Below are 13,401 nucleotides of genomic sequence, written 5' to 3'. Positions count from 1 at the left end.
CCCCGGGCACCTGTCTGCGCTCCCGCTGCCGCGCGGCGGGCGCACGGGCGCCACCTGCGCGCCCCGCCCGGGGGTTTTGCGCAACACGATGAATCGCCTGGGTGGAGAAATTGAAGGAGGCTCCAGATTTCTTAGTGTAGTTTCGGGCTTGAGGAAACCGAGGCGAGAGGGGCTAAAGGGCTTGGGAACATTGTATCAGGAAGAAAATCCATCTTCCAACAGGCTTCACTCCCAGAGCAATCCATGCCCCCTGGGGAGATGTTGGCAGAGCTCTGCTGCTCCGCTGGGCTTTTTGACTTTAGCATTTATGAAGCACTTCGTGCCAGGCGCTCCTTTAAGCAATTTACAAATGTCAGCTCTTTCAGTTCCTTTTATCAGACATACCAAGGAGCCTTGGTGGCGCAGTGGTTAAGCGCTTGGCTGCTAACGGAAAGGTCAGCGGTTGGAACCCACCAGCCGCTCCGCGGGAGAAAGATGTCAGTCTGTTTCCGTAAAGACTTGCAGCCTTGGAAACCCTGTGGGGTAGTTCTGTTCTGTCTTGTAGGGTCCTTATGAGTTGGAATCACTCAACGGCAGTGGGTTTTTGCTATCAAACATACACGATGGGATTCTGTGGTGTGGAGTGAGTTTTAGAGAGAAGGGAGAAAAGGAGGTAGAATAGAGCATCTGGTTTTTAAAATCTTTTTTTCCATTGGTGTGCGGGATTTTTCCTACCCCCGAGGGATTGAGAGTAGGTAAAGTGGATGTGTGGCCTTTCAGTACTTGAGGTTACTTTCTGCCATCACAGTTGAGGCTTCTGGGAGTCTCGGAGTGCTGCAGCAGTCGGTACTAGCACTTGGTCTTGGTCTTACTTGTTTAAGACTCGGCTCAGAAAGTACTTCCTGGAGGGGACCTTACCTGGTTCTCCACTTTTCCGGGCCAGCAAGGCCGGTGGCCTCTCCCTGTGCCCCGTTGCTGATGTCTTACTTCAAGGTAATGATTTCAGCATCTGTGTCCGCCCTGCCCCCCCAACTTTGAGAACAGCATCTACTCTCCTGCCTGGCACATACTAAATAAACATTACATTAACGCTTGAAAACTAAAGTTTTAAAATGTAATTATATTTGATTAGGAAATACATTCACATTGTTCAAAAATCTGTTGCTGCAAGGTTGATTCCGACCACAGGCGGATTATCCAGTGAGCAAGGTAAGCACGGGCTTAATTGTGCTTACTTACTAATCTGTAGTGGACAATTTCACATTTTTTTCCACCACATCAGAGTTTCTGCTTTTAGTATGGTTGGCATCTGTCTCTCACCTTACAGAATCAAAGTCTCTTTTCAAATTTACAATCCCTGACAGGCGAGTGACTCAGTGAGCAAGGTAAGCACGGGCTTACTTGTGCTTCCTTACTAATCTGTAATGAACAATTTCACATTTTTTCACCACATAAAAGATTCTGCTTCTAGGTATGGCTGGCATCTCTCTCCCAACCCCATAGCACTTTCCTGCAGAATCAAAGCAACTTTTCAAATTTACAATCCCTGTCGGGTGGATGGCTCAGTAAGCAAAGTAAGCATGGGCTTACTTGTGCTTATTTATTAACCTGTAGTGAACAGTTTCGCATGGGTTTCACTTTGATGTGGTATGGTGAAACCCTTATGAAATTGTTCCCTACAGATTAATAAGTAAGCACAAGTAAGCCCATGCGTACCTTGTTTATTGGATAATCCGCCCCTGATTCTGACTCATGGCAACCCCATTTGTTAGAGTAGAAGTGCTCCATAGAATATTCTTGGTTGTAATCTTTACAGATGCAGATCTCCAGGCCTTTCTTCCGAGGTGCCAACCTTTAGGTTAGTAGTCCAGCACAAACCATTTGAGCCACCCAGGGACAAAAACCAAAGGTACAAAAAAAAAAAAAAAAGTGAAAAATCTCCCACCCATGGTTTTCCTTTAGGTACTTCCTAGAAGGAAAACCAGTATTAGCTTCTTCTGCCCTTTCTGGAGGAATTTCGTGCAGAGGCCAGCGAGTGTCTACATATACTCCTTTTCTCCTCTTGCTGCAAATACTAGGATATGGTACAGTTTTCTGTAAGATCTTCTTTCAACAACAGAATGTTCTTCGCCACATTTATTGGAGGTGGTACCTGTACACAGCAGAGCTTCAGACCGCCCGCTTGCCTTTGCCACGTTTGATCCCAGGGTGACTTGGGTGAGGTGTCAGCTGCCCTGTTGGCCAGAAAACTGGAAAAAGCACCCATTTAGCACGTGTTGTTTTCACGTTCGTGTCCTGTTCTGCAAAATTCTGCAGATGACAGTCCCCTTTCCCCTCACCTGCAAGCTGTAGTAGAAGTAGCACAGCCCTGGCTGGATGTGAGCCTGGAGCGAGAGTAGTGACAGGCGACTTCTGCACCCCGCTGGGATTTGGCCACCTGCCCAAGGCTCCACTCTGATCTTCTTGCCTGTTTTCTTAGCTCACTCCAGCCCAGGGAAATGGAGTAGAAGTCAGCGGGGCACATGGCAGCACCGCGATTGAGAAACACGCTGACGGTCTGGGCTGGCTGCCTGGCTCCGGGCTGGCTGCCTGGCTCCGTTAATTATGGGATCAGCCTGGAACATTGTTGGCTTCTCTGCTGCTGCCTCATGTGCAGAGTCGTTCTGGTCCCAGAGAAGGTCACAGCCTCCCCCCCAAAAATTCAGGAATTTAGGAACTGAAAGCCACATGAGGCCCCTGGAGTTTTCAGTTCTGGTCAGTAGACAAATATTTGAGTGTGCTTGAGGGGCAGGGGGCGGAAGGGGCGGAGGAGGATACAGGCACAGCTGGACACAATCCCTGCCTTAAGGAACTTGCCTTCAGGTCTGAGATAGATAAGGGCTTGGAAGATAAGTTCTTAAATATACAGTTGAGTGGATTATCTGTCACAAGATTAGACATTGCAATAAATAGACTAAATTCAATGGTTTATATCTGTGTTTCTTAAAGTGGTGGTCCAAAGACTACTTGCATCAGGGTGGGGCTGGATTTTTCCTGACCTGACCCGCCCGGATCTGGCTCTCATCTCTGCGATTAAAAGTTGCTTAAGCAATATTTGCACTTAAGACTTTGAAATTCCTCAGGGTGTTTATATAAAGTGTTGACACATACAAGCTCATAGGTAAAAAAAAAAAAAAGGTGTCCATAACCCTCACGCTGAGTGCCTCTCCCATGTAAGCCCACGACTCATAGTGATCCTATAGTATACAGTAGAACTGCCCCGTAGGGTTTCCAAAGAGCGGCTGGTGGATTTGAACTGCAGACCTTTTGGTTAGCAGCTGAGCGCTTGGCCACTGCGCCCCGAGTTTCCTCTCTCCAATGTAAACTGTCATTGTTTTTAGTGCAGTTACCAAAATACTGAACCTAGCTGAGCAGGAAGGATGTGGGTGGTATAACGAGCCTTGTCAGTCCTTTGACACACCTCCTTTCCTGTCAGCTGCCGGAGCAGCAGCGTGGAGATGGTCAGAGAGGAGGCCAGAGGCCCTGGCATCCAGCCGAGCCCTGCTGTGCTGCCCCCTGCTGGAGATGCAGGAAGGGGCTCCCTAACCTGCATGACTCTAAAGAGTGGTTAAGAGCTCGGCTGCTAACCAAAAGGTCACCGGTTCAAATCCACCAGCTGCTCCTTGGAAGTCCTATGGGGCAGTTCTACTTTCTCATGGGGTCGCTATGAGTTGGAATCAACAGCAACACGTTTGGTTTTCTTTTTGGTGACTGGGAAAAACCACAGAAGTTCTTCGCTTCCTCCAAAGAGGAAACAGTTTCTTTGCCAGAACCCTGGGAAGATCAACAGACACAGCTCAAGATACAGTTCTAGAACTAATACCTCAGGGTTTACAGCCAAAACTCTGGGATAGGATGCATATGTCCAGAAACGCACCCCAAACCTCCTTCTCAGGCAGGTAGGTGCAGGGGTTACATGGAGGGCTCAGAAGCTGACTCCGTGGGTTTCTCTTCTGGCTCCCTGGGTGGCGGCTCTGAGGCCTTGGGCTCACTGCTCCTCTCTGATCATCACTGTGTAGATCATTGGTACCTGCGGGCCAGGATTATGGCCAGGATTAACCGAGATGATCAGGGGAGAGGGCCTGGTGACTAGCACGCAATAAATATCAGCTGCTGTTGTCATTATTTTTATCAGTTTCAACATTCTTGACCAGTGCTGTCCTTAAGCCACAAAACGGACCCTGTTGGAGTTTGGCCAAGCAGTGAAGGCAGAGAGTGGAAGAGAAGTCAAAAAACAACAGCTGGAGTTAGCTGGACTGATGAGAGTTGCCTGTCTCTTGCCCTTGTTTCCACTGTCACCCGACCATTTCTGAGACTGAAGGTCGGGGAGGGGTGTGGTCTCCTTGGCACTGATGACGGGGGGCGGAGGGGGGGCAGCGGCTCGTGACCGTGCCTTGTTCTGGTCTGTTGGAACCGTCTGAATGCAGTCAGTCCTTTATCTGTGCTGCTCAGTGTGTGGTGATTCTTGCTCCACGCCCACGCCGAGAGCTCAGACATGCGGGGGGCGCTGTGAATTTGCTCCTGTGCCGCACGAAGCTCACTTCACTGTCCACCGGGGGTCCTCACACACCTGCTCTGGAGGCTGGGTGAGAGCTTAGCTGCAGAAGATTCAGGGTTTCCTCACTCACTAGGCTGAGGAAGTCTGTTAAAAAAAAAAACAACCCTAATATTTAACTATTTCCATCGTCTTCCTCACCTGTTCAGTGTAAACATTACAAGTATGATTCTCGGAATGAGTCAGGAGCCCTCCGCTTTCGTATCTCTTAACCCTTGGCCTCCTAATGCTCACCTCTTTCTTCGTTCTTCTCTCTCACTTCCTGGTCTCCCTTCACAGGAAGGAGAATGATGATACCAGATAGCACTTAGTGGTCCTTTTCAGTGAGTCAGATGTGTTGGGTATGTGCTGTATCTCATTTCGAAACAACCTTATGCAGAGCCCTGGTGACACAGAGGTTAAGAGCTCGGCCGCTAACCAGATGGTCGGCAGTTTGAATTCACCAGCTGCTCCTTGGAAACTCTATGGGATGGTTCTATTCTGTCCTGTAGGCTTGCTGTGAGTCTGAATTGACTCAGTGGCAATGGGTAACAACCTTATGGGGTACTGTTATTATCCCTGTTCGGAAGACAAAACTGAGTCTTAGAGAAAACTTGCTCAAGGTCAGTGGTTACTGAGGTAGTATTGAAACCCTGATCCTTTGAACCCCAAAGCCCGTGTTTCTGATCGTTTCATTATCATTTTCAGTGAGAAGCATACTCCTGAGGACAAATTCATTCTTATCAAATACTGAGTATCTGCCCCCCCAACAAAAGTCCAGTCTAACTAATCTTCCACTTACAAGAAATAAAATTGAAAGGAGGCCTTAAAAACCGCCATGCGTAATGTCTCTTTAAGTGTCCCTTCTCCTGTAGATGTGATACATGGTCGTAGCTTACTGTTTTTTAAGAGAACAGATCTTAAAATTGATCTAGCAGATTAATTAATATAAAAAGTGTATCTTTGAGCTGAAAATCTGTCACCTCCAGTTGGTTCATCTGTTAATCTCAGAGCAATGCCTCAGTGATCCCACTCTTTTCTAAGACACGTCCCTTTGGATAGAGAAGTCATACCATCTAGTGGCAAGCCAGGTGGTATCCCCTAGTCTCCCAGAGGTTGCTGGTGGCAAGTTGTTTCCAGGGCCTCGTCATCCAGGCCACCCTTCACCTCTCCCTGGCCTCCGCATCCCCCATGCTTGGTGATGTCAAGTCAAGAACTAAGCTCAATGTGCGGAAGTCTTCTGGGCCCCCTTAAGGCTGTACTGTTGGCACTTGGGAGGCCCTGGGGGGTGCCGACGGTTAACATGCTTGGCTGCTACCCAGAAGGTTGGAGGTTTGAGTCCACCCAGAGGTGCCTCGGAAGAAAGCCCTGGTGACCTACCTCTGAGAAACAGCCATTGAAAACTCTTTGGAGCACAGTTCTACTCTGACACATATGGGTCGGTCACCAGGAGTCAGCGTTGACTCGATGACAGCTGATTTAGTGGCACTTTGCTGTCATTCTGTTTGGGCAGTCAGCCCCTTCCACAACTGGGAGATGGGAACTGACCCTATTATCTGTTGGTGCATAACAGTCTATCCTAAAACTTAGTGGCTTCAAACAGTAATCTTTTATTAGGTCACAAGTGTGCGGGTCGATGATTTAGGCTGCACTTAACTGGGCAGTTCTTCTGCTTCTAGCCTGCCTGTCATGTGGCTGTGCTCAGCTGGTAGGTTGATCAGTCCTGTCGGTCCACATCTTTCCTCATGTCTGGCAGTGGGTGGGCTTTGGCTAGGCTGACAGGTGCAGCCAAGCACCGTGTCTTTCATCCTTCAGCAGGCTAGCTCGGGCTTCTGTGGTGGGTGGGTTCCAACAACAGCAAGAAAAGACAAGCCTCGATGCCCAAGTGCCTTTCTAGCCTTTGGGTGAATGAGGCCAGATGCTCTTCCAGTGTGTGGATTCAGGAGATTTCATAGCCTTGCGCATCAGTGGCTCCAAACGGTTTTTGACTGCTACTAACATACATGCTGTAGTCATGACCCAGTATGCTTAGCACACCCGGAAACAAATGTGTCACCTTTTTCTCCTCTGATATTTTCTTCTCTGTTTCATTTATTCTAATGTGCTTCACAGCCCTCCGTTTGAGAAACACTGTCCTAGGTAGGAGTAACAGTTTCCAGTTCTCATCAGCCCAGCCAGTGCCTCCCCGGGGCACACACGTCTTCAGAAAACTGTATTGTTATTTGGATGGACCCTGCTTGGTTATCCCAGTTCTGAAGGAAGGAAGTGATTTGTCTGGGTTCTAGCTAAGAGCCAAACACTAGAATTTGCCAGTGTTTCCCCAGAGCCGCGGAAGGAGAGCTCTGACTTAATGGCCCTAATGGCAGTTATCTGGACAGAAGAATCCCCAGGATGAAGTGGGTAATTCATGGAGCCACCTTACCTGGAAATATCCTCAACCATCTAAAGCCCTGTTGCCTAAGATTAGATTCAGCCTTCTCTTTTATGACTTGGGTTTCCTGAGTGAACACTTCTCTCCCTCTCCCCGGTGGTAGAAGGGCCTCGTGTAGACTGGCCTGGGTTCTCACCCTGTGGGTTGTCTGTTGAAATTCTGCATGTGCAGATACTTGGCAAGCTGCAAAGTGCTATACAAATGTTAATCATTATTATTGCTACATTTGTATTGTGATTTACAGTTAAGATGATCGTGCATTCACATGTGCCTGGGACAGTTCAAGTTCACGCTTGTTATCCAGGCTGATTATTAAAAGTGCCCCTTTTACTCTCTAAGGAGCCCCAGTCGTGCAGTGGTTAGAGCTCGGTTGCTAACCAAGGGGTCGGTGGTTCAAATCCACCAGCCGTTCCTTAGAAACCCTATGGGGGCAATTTGACTCTATCCTATAGGGTCGCTATGAGTCGGAATCAACTCGATGGCAATGAGTTTAGTTTTTTTTTTTTTAAATTCCTTTGCTATTAACAGTTCTGAAGTGAATAACCTTATACTCATCCATATGCAAATATGTCTGTAGAAGCCAGGCTCTTAATGATACATGAAAATGATTTAGTTATGATTTCTTATGTCATTTTTTGCTTTGTAATAAACAGGTACTAGGAAGGTGGAAATGCGGCCTGGTGATGGAGTGGTTAAGAGCTATGGCTGTTAACCAAAAGGTCAGCAGTTTGAATCCACCAGCTGCTCCTTGGAAACCCTATAGGGGCAGTTCTGCTCTGTCCTATAGGGTTGCTATGAGTCAGAATTGACCCAGCGGCAGCGGGTTTGGTTTTTGGTTTAAGGAAGGTATAAAGTTCCAGTAGTTAAGCTCTCGGCTGTTAACCAAAAGGTCGGCTGTTTGAACCCACCAGCCACTCTGTGGCGGGAGAAAGCTGTGGCATTCAGCTCCCCTAAAGATTACAGCCTTGGACACCCTACGGGGCAGTACTCCTCTGTCCTGTAGGGTCGCTATGAGTCAGAATCGATTTGACAGCAAGGGGAGAAAGGTGGAAGATGGCGTTCCCAGGTGGGAGGCAGGTTTAGAGGAGAAAGAAATAGGAATATGAAAGTGGTTTGTTTCCTCTGGAATAGCACGCACGTCCAGAGCAGATTGGAAAGCTGAGATCTTACTTCCTCGAGACTGTGGTGGGTAGTGAAAACAGTTTTTAGCGCTTAGCACAGGGAGGGGCTGATTTCGTTTATCATGACACAGACAGCAGGAGCAGGTGCTGTCCGAATTTGCACGGCGCGGTTCTTCGTTGTTAACAGATAGGCCTGCAGGATGAGTGTATCCAAAAAGCTTGGCTAGAATGTAGAACGTGCTGGTTGGAAGACCTGGCGACAGGTTGACTGTCGGCATCATTGCCCAGAGAGGTGGTTCTTAAAGGTGATTTATGAGACCACAGCTTGGACATTGTCTGGGACCCTGTTTGTTGGTCTCCTGTACCTCTCTCTTTGATTGTGATATGAATTCATCTCTGACCATCCGTCCATTCGTAGGGAGAACCTTCCTCTTGGTGTGTGATTGACGGTTAGGGTGGTGAGCAGGTCACGGATGGGATGTTTTTAACAGGCTAACAGAAGTGTGGCCCACCCACACTGCTCCTAGTTGGCTGTGCTGTGTAGACTTGGAAATAAGTACTGCCTAAAATGAGTTCTGGAGCCCTGATGGCATGGTGGTTCAGTGCTCGGCTGTTGACTGAAGGGTCAGCAGTTCGAAGTCTGCTCCGTGGGAGAAAGATGTGGCAGTCTGCTTGTATAAACATTTACAGCCTTGGAAACCCTATGGGGCATTTCTACTCTGTACTGTCGGGTCGCTATGAGTCGGAATTGACTCGATGGCAACAGATTTGGTTGGTTTAAAATGAGTTCTAGGGATTTTTGTGTGTTTCAGTGATCCACTAGCTTTTGTTTTCCACGTGGCCTTGGAACCTGCTGAAATTTGTCTGTTTTAGAGTTGGGATCTGTTAAAATACTTTAAAAGATGGGAAAGATTTATAATTTGCTAAAAAAAAAAAAAAAGCCAAGTTAAGGAAATAATACACGTCTTTTGTGGAAAATACTGAAAAATGTAAAGAATAAAGTAACAGCTGCTTGTAATCCCACCAAGAAAGGGTGCGTTCGCTCAGCAGCTGTTTGTTGAACGTCTGCGACATCAGCAATCTCCAGCTTTCATGTGTGCGGAACCACTCGAGGGCCTTGTTAACCTGCAGACTCTGATTCAGCACTTCTTGGGTAAGGCCTGGTTCTCCACTGGAGTAGCGAGACAGGGACCACAGACCAGGTACTGTGCTACATACTGTGTGCTTTCTTGCAATCTTTTTTCCGTATTTGTATTTTTTAAATTGTTCGTCAGCAGTCCCTGGCTGGAAAAGGGCATCATGCTTGGTAGAGTAGAGGATCAGTGGAAAAAGAGGAAGACCCTCAACGAGATGGATTGACACAGTGGCTGCAACAATGGGCTCAAGCATAGCAACGATTGTGAGGATGGCGCAGGACTGGGTCATGTTTCGTGCTGTTGTACGCAGGGTCGCTGTGAGTGGGAACTGACTTGACAGCACCTAACAATAACATGACAGTTTTTTTGGAACTGCATATGATCACGTGGTGCGTCCAGTTGTCCATCCTGTTTTTTTAAATGTAACATTCTACCAGAAGCATTTTCCTCTGCAGTTGGAATTTTGGTAGGCAGGTAAGCCTTTTCCCTCTCCATCTTCCCCTCCCTTCCTTTAAGTGAAGTATTCACATTGATCTTTTCTTCTGTGGTTTCTTTCTTCGATTTTAAGCTTAGAGAGCTTCCCTATCCAGAGATCAAATCAGCATTCACCAAGTTGAATCTATTTTTAAAAGACTTCATTTTATTTTGCATCTAATACTCTGTCATTTAATTATACTTTAAAAGCCCTTTAACTGCAAAGAATTACCTGGAATGTTAAGGGTGATTCTTCCTGGGTAGTGGGATTATTCATAATTTTTTTCTTCTTTTATGTATTGGTTTTATGAATGGAAAAAAAATAGACTATATTTTTTAAACTGAAAGTGACCACCTTGTTGCCGATGGAACCACAGCTTAAAATAACAAGCATTTATTATTGCTTAAGGTACCTAAGTTGGTATGGACAGGTTGCATGTAACTACTAACCTAAAGGTTGGTGGTTCAGACTCACCCAGCAGTGCCACAGAAGAAAGGCCTGGCAATCTGCTAATGTAAAGATTATTGTTGTTTGTTGCCAGTACCACCAAGAAGAAGATATGGGAGCGGAGCGCGTCCTTTGGACCTAGGGTCCCTGCCCTGAGGACCTCCTAGAACTAGGAGACACAGAGAGAGAGCTTAACACTGGAGATGGTGCAAGACGGTGAGAAGCAGCGGCAGAGAAACAGCCGCGGCAGAACCAGGAGACGGCGGGAGTTGACCCACGGAGCGAGAGAGAGCTGAGTGCCTTCAGGCAGGAAGCTTCCTGGCTGAGTGGGGTGCCTCTGGGCACTTGTCAACGGAGCTAAAGGGTTTTGTAACACTTGCCCAAGCAGGGCAGAGGCAGAGGCAGGGGCCGAGGGGCCGAGGGGCTGAGGGGCCGAGGGGCCGAGGGCTAGAGAGAGGCCTGCCTGTGGACACGGCTGAGAAGAGGCTGTCCTGATTGACATGGACCTTCCCCCAGAGCCGACAGAGAGAGAAAGCCTTCCCCTGGCACTGGTGCCCTGTTTTCAGACTTCTAGCCTCCGCCATCCACTTGTGATATTTCTGTTATAGCAGCACTGGATGACTAAGACGGAATTTTTTCCTCTGGTTTCATCCTTTGATTTTAAGCTTAGAGAGCTTCCCTATCCAGAGATCAAACAAACATTCACCAAGTTGAGTCTATTTTTAAAATACTTAATTTTTAATTTTGTATCTGATACTCTGGCTCCATAGAGTTTTCGAGGCTGTGACCTTTTGGAAGCAGATCGCCCGGCCTGGGTTCGAACCATCAGCCTTTCAGCTAGTAGTCAAGCACCACCCAGGGACTCCTTCCATAAAGATTATAGCCAAGAAAACCCTATGGTGCATTTCTACTCTGTAACACATTGGGTTACCATGAGTCAGAATCAACTCAACACCCTGGGTTTTTTTGGTATTACTGCTTACTTGTTTATGGATCAGCAAGGTGGTTCCTGGCTTGGCTGGGCTCATGCTTAAGTCTGCAGTTAGCTGAGAGTGTTGGATGGGAAGTTTGGCTGATCCTACCAGACTCTCGTGTGTTTGGGGGTTGGCTGGCTGGTCTAGGGTGGCCTCAGCTGGGACAGCTGGGCTCTCTCTCCTCCGTGTGGCCTCTTATCCTCAGCAGGCTAGCCCGGGCTTGTTCACATGCTCTTTGGGCAGGTCTCCAAAACAAGAGAGCAGAAGCACGCAAGGTCTCTTGAGATCTAGGCTTGGAACTGGCTCCGCGTTGCTTCTGCTACCTTCTGTTGGCTAAAGCCAGTTCCCAGGCCAGCCCAGATCCAAGTAGTGGAGAAGTAGACTCTTCTTGATAAGAGAAGCTGCAGAGTCACCTTGCAGAAGGGTTGGCTGTAGGCAGAGGTGGAGAGTGGGGTCATTTGTGTAACCACTTCTCACACCTGGGAGCTTGCTCAAGAAGCCACAGTTGTTGACAAGGAAGCCTAGGCACCCATCAGGTGAGATTAGAAGGTTCCAAGACCGCTGGAGTTCTGACCTTGCATCACTCTAATTCCATTGACCTTCCTGTTACGATTCCTTCTTTTGTCTTCCCCCTTTTCAGTTGTGCACATGTGCTGCTCTTGCTCCGCTCAGCCCTGACTTAGGAAGCCCTTTGGCTTCTCGGCAGGGGTAGGCTTCTCCTTGGTTCCGTTCCCAGGTCGTCTGCCTTTTCCCGGGCTGGAGTCTGCCCTTCGTTGTTGGTCTGGCAAAGGAGGGTAGAGCATGAGAGATCTGGTCCAGACTGCAGTGCGGTCCTTTGCATTAAAGCCCATCGCAGTGCCCCCTCCCAAATGTACATTTCACTATTTCCGTACACTCTTATTGCCCCAAGAATTGTGAATGCTTTTTAATTTGTTTCTCTCTCTGAGAGGATGGTAAACTTTTGAGTACACACGCATCCCCAGCATCTAGCCCAATGCTTGACACACAGTTGTTGTTGAGTCAATTCTCACTCCTCACGACGCCGTGTAACAGAGTAGAACTGCCGTATAGAGTTTTCTAGGCCAAACTCTTTATGGGAGCAGATCACCAGGTCTTTCTACTGTGGAGCCACTGGGTGGGTTCAAACCACCAAGCTTTTGGTTACTTGCCACCTGCTTAACTGTTTCACTACCAGGGCTCCTTTGTTACACAGTAGGTGCTCAGAAATATTTGATGACTAAGATAAATGAGTGAATGAATGATTGAAGTTATTGATAAAACAAAGGAGGCAGGATGAAGTCCTGATGTGAGTAAATGATGTAACTGAAGTTTCCCTTGCTTGTTTTTGTCCTACCATTTTCAGCCCCACCAAACCACAAAGGATGCACAGACATGATCTGGTGGGCTTAGGTTTCAACACTTGCAGTTTTGGTTTGGAATTTCTTAGCTCTTCAGCAGACATTAGATTTCCCCTGGTTGCAAGTGCTTGGCTTCCCAGAAGGCGGCCGTCAGGGGAGAAGCAAGTATATCCAGTAGGGTCATGGGGAGGGGTCTTTAAGCTCGATTTCTTTTTTTTTTAATTTAATTTAATTTTATTTATTTTGTTGTTGTTGAGAATATACACATCAAAACATACACCAATTCAACAGTTCTATACATATCATTTAGTGACATTGATCCCATTCTGTGAGTTATGCAACCATCCTCACCCTCCTTTTCTGAGTTGTTCCTCCCCCATTAACATAAACTCACTGCCGCCTAAGGTTCCTATCTAATCTTTCAAGTTGCTGTTGTCAGTTCGATCCCATATAGATAGTTCTTAAAAGAGCTTAATGTCAAGGCAGACACTTTTTACTACTTAAGCTAATACATTGTTTAGTTTTAGGAAGACTTCAGGGGATTTTTTTTTTTTGGATGACTTCAGGGGATATTTTTGGTTTAAGATTTAAAGATTATCTCAAGGCAGTAATTTCAGGGGTTCATCTACCCTCCATGGCTCCAGAAAGTCTAGAGTCCATGAGAATTTAAAATTCTGTTCTGCATTTTTCAGGGGGTATTTTCAGTTTAAGGTTTAAAGATTATCTCAGGACAGTAATTTCAGGGATTCATCCTGTCGTCATGGCTCCAGGAAGTGTGGATTCTATGAAAATTGGAAATTCTGTTCTGCATTTTCCCCCTTTTGATCAAGATTCTTCTGTAGAATCTTTGATCAAAGTGATCAGTAATGGTAGCTGGGCACCATCCAGTTCTGGTCTCATAGCAAAG

At 47.1% G+C, this 13,401-nt stretch overlaps 1 protein-coding gene across 1 annotated transcript in view; it reads left to right on the top strand.

Moving 5' to 3' along the window:
• The window catches only part of GPD1L (glycerol-3-phosphate dehydrogenase 1 like), a 58,117-nt gene that overhangs the window by 324 nt on the left and 44,392 nt on the right, over positions 1 to 13,401 (top strand). The gene's annotated exons all lie outside the window — the stretch shown is intronic.

This window comes from Trichechus manatus, unplaced genomic scaffold (assembly GCF_000243295.1).
Source record: "Trichechus manatus latirostris isolate Lorelei unplaced genomic scaffold, TriManLat1.0 scaffold00049, whole genome shotgun sequence".
NCBI lineage: Eukaryota > Metazoa > Chordata > Mammalia > Sirenia > Trichechidae > Trichechus > Trichechus manatus.
The sequence above is the reverse complement of the archived record's forward strand: the minus strand, read 5'-3'. Positions and strand labels throughout refer to the sequence as shown.